Here is a 3,693-nt window from a genome sequence, read left to right as displayed (position 1 = left end):
GTGAGGAGAAAGGCACAGTGTGGAACTCGTTTCCGCGCGCGTTAAGTGGATGTTCTCTTTGCTTAATGAGCAATAATCAACACTGACTCCTCTTCTTGTTCCTGAGCTGCATGCTGCGTTTTAAATGTGCAGAGTTTGTGAGGGGGGACAGTGCAGCAGAGCAGCTGCCTCCAACAGGCCAACGTGATCTTTTCGGAGAAGAGGAAAGAATGGATGGATCAAACAAAAACTATGAGACATTACGGATGTGCTGGGATTTTCAAGAACCAAAAAAAACTTGAGGTAAGAAGATGTGTTTGCTTCTTGGGGTAAATTTGCAAAAGTGAACTTCCAGACCTTGGATTCAGTCAATTTATGTCAGAAGAGCAACCCATTCTCACTCCCGAGTCGTCACATGTTGACTGAGAAGAGAGTAGAAAAATGTAAAGGACTATTAAACAACTACTTAGAAAAGAGTAGGGTGGGGGTCATAGAAAGATGGAACCATTAAAAAAGAAATCTAATCTGTCTTTGGAAGTGTACGCTGATTTGGAGGAAAGTGGATGGAGGAAGCGGGCGACTGAAAGAATCCAGCCGATGGAGCCATCAGAGGAGCCTGTGTGAATGGGCTGAAACTTTGGAGTAAATAAACACAAGAGCAGCCGCTTTGGAGGGGGCCAGAGGTGCCCAGTGAAAGAGGAGGCCGCTGCAAATAAAGGGGGTCACTCTTGTGTTTTCACCTTATCCACCCCTTCTGTCATTGTGGCCCCACAACCACTCCAATCCCCCCACCCACCCAGCCCGAACTCCTCCGGTCTGGACTGTTCTGCCACACCCCCCTCCTGCCACTGAGACAGACAAATGTCACCTCCTTTGTGGACCTTGTTTGGGCTCAGAAGCGGCCCGCTGTCTTTGTGCAGCGGACTAATCCTTTTATGAGCCACCGTCGACCCCACCATCACCACCCACCCACCCAGCGCTGGTCCGGGCCGAGAGAGTCGCGGTTCCTTTGTGAGCACTGTGTGCTACCTGACAGCAAGGAGGAGTTGGCGAATCGAGGAGTTCCAAAGCAGCTCCTCAGGCCCGCAAGGCCCGCTGCGCCGCCACAGCAACGACTCGTTAACTAGAATCTGTACGCCTACCAAACAAGAGCCGCTTCAGTGTCTGCTCGCATGTTTTCTGAGAAAGTGCACCAGTAACAGGTTAAAGAAGTGCCTGGGAGCATTCAGAGAGGAGTTGTTGTGCTTCCGCATAGGCTGAGCGAAGGACAAAAGGCCCAGAAGGACTGACATTCTCTGGAGCTGAAGCGGGAGAAAGGGAGGGAGCTGATTTCATGCCTTTTGTTGATGGAGGTTAGGGAAGAGGAATTCTTTCATTGCGACCGAAAGGCAACAAGTGGAGAAAGGTGGGGGTGACAGGCCAGAGGGGGGCGAGGCATTGGTGGGGTGCCGTTCACCCAGCTGAAAGATTGTGCTTTTCTCTGCCTCTTTCAGGTCCTTCATGCAGGCCCGAGTTACAGGGCAATTATGGAAATGCAGCTTTGAAGCCAAGTATAGCCTTCATTCAGTTCCTCCTTGGGACAAAGGAAAAGCAACACAAGCTTTTAATGCCCCCCACCCCCAAATAAAACATGTTTCAACATCCGTGTGCGCTTGTTCTGACCTTATTTTTAATTCCTCTCACCCAGTGTTATTGTTAATGTCGACAATTCAAAATTAGTTCTAAAGACAATTTGAAGAATCTTTTAAAACTTTTCATGGGGAAGAAAAAAAGCTGGGATCTCTCATCTCTCTATCCTGTCAATCTATAAAACATTTTTTGTGGAGATGAGCTAAAATGTGGGTTAAATAAAAAAAAAAAAAAAGGAAAAGGAGATGAGGCCTCAGAAGTGCCTAGTTTTACCAGCCTGACGTCCCCTCGCCACACCCGTTCCACTCGCATCCCACTGACAAAAACCCAGCAAACCGTCAGCCCCGTGCTTTCTCAGCTTTGTACATTAGTCAGCGGTGTAGCCCAGAATTTCACCACCTTGTGTGAACTAATAAGACACATTTTCTCCAGCTTTTGAGAGGATCGCAAGGGAGTGATGTCTCGACATCGCCCAACACAGCAGAGGCCTTGTACGACAGCGTCTTTACACTCCGAGCACATCTGACAAATGCCAATACTCCGAGTTTCGCTCATCACTGTTAATGAGAGGACATATTTTGGACGTTTCCAATATTTGCACAGACTTCATATATTATGAAGACCCTTTTATTCGCAGGCACTGCGGACAAGGGTTGGGTGAAGGCAGGGGTGTGTCCGTGGCTCCTCAGGATTGCCTGACTGCTGAAGGGGACTTAATAAATTCTTCCTCCTTGGAACACTGTCAAACAAGTCCTTTCTTACATCTCCCATGAATACATTAGCAGCAAGTTGATTGATTAGAGCCCCCTGTAAGAGGGTGAACCAATGGACTGACTCCCCCTGTGTGATTAATAGACTTTATTAAACGAGTCCTCTCCTTTTTAATAATGGTAATGTAAAGGAAGCTGCGGCGGAGATGAAGGGAGGGGTGCACAGGAAGTCTAACGATGATCATTGGTGCTGTCCCTCTCTCTTTCATCCCCTTCCCCGTATAGTTTGAGTTCATTTCCACTCCCTCCAACAGGCTTTATCCATCACCTCCCTATCGGAGCCACACACAGATATGAAGCTCTTTTATAAACTCTTTTTTTTTCACTTTTAGTGCCAGCACGCTGCTAATACGAGACTCTCTAAAACATCTCTCATTGAATGCATGAGAGTTGGATTGATTTTTTTTATTCCTGCTAACAGTTTACAGCTGAATGAAAGAGTGTCAGTAACCATGAAACATCTTTAAAAATGCTTTATAAGAAATTAAGCAATGACCTCATCACTCTGCGTCCTGAACTGTATTCAGCAGTGCAAGTACTGGCTGTGGGCTGAAGAGGAGGCGGTGTGCAAAGTAACTAAATATGATTACTTAAAAATCAAATTTAAATACAAAACTTTTTATGCTGGTATTTTATTTTTTTAGAAAAATTGTTTTTTATATATATACATTGACCATTTTCACTCATCTGCATCTCACAAAGACAAATGTCACCTTTTACTCCACAAAGTTTGTTTAATAACACTAGAATCTACTTGTGTAGTAAAAAAAAGGAATACCTAGATGCAAAAAAATCCATTAGTTAAAGAAATATTGGTTTTATTTCATTTTTTTCTTTGATGTCTACACCAATGATCCTATGTGGTTTAGACAATAATTCAGCTCCACAATAATTAACACCCCCCTTTATATAAACATGTGGTTTTTAAATCAGTAAAAATATAAAAGGCCATTATTTTATGAATAAATATTAATTAAATTATATCAAAACAGATTTATGAACAAGTTGTTGTTCTTTTTGTTGTTGTTTTTTTCTCACCTCATGTCTTTATTAACTGTCTTTATGAAAATCAAAGTTCCTCAAACCAGCTCCACACCCTGCATCTGGAAAATACATTTATCAAAGCATTTTTACATCAACATAATAAAATTATAGGTCTAGATATGTAAGGTAAAAACTTCAGGTAACTATTTTGCTCCGAGGAGCTTCAAATGAAATGTTTGAAGTTTTTTTTTTTCCACAAATCTTGTTTTCATATTTTTAAGATTCATCGTGTCCTGGATGATCGAGAATCTACACACACATTAAACATATG

The 3,693-nt window shown here is 43.2% G+C and overlaps 1 long non-coding RNA gene across 1 annotated transcript; it reads left to right on the top strand.

The window, feature by feature from the left end:
• Nucleotides 1-6: 6 nt before the first annotated feature.
• Nucleotides 7-1,622, top strand: LOC106517243 (uncharacterized). Its single transcript, XR_001310180.1, has 2 exons — nucleotides 7-282; nucleotides 1,473-1,622. It is a non-coding gene; the product is annotated as an uncharacterized LOC106517243 (long non-coding RNA).
• Nucleotides 1,623-3,693: the final 2,071 nt, after the last annotated feature.

The sequence above is a fragment of the Austrofundulus limnaeus genome, unplaced genomic scaffold (genome assembly GCF_001266775.1).
Source record: "Austrofundulus limnaeus strain Quisiro unplaced genomic scaffold, Austrofundulus_limnaeus-1.0 Scaffold46, whole genome shotgun sequence".
NCBI lineage: Eukaryota > Metazoa > Chordata > Actinopteri > Cyprinodontiformes > Rivulidae > Austrofundulus > Austrofundulus limnaeus.
Note: the sequence above shows the minus strand (reverse complement) of the source record. Positions and strands in the feature narration are given on the sequence as shown.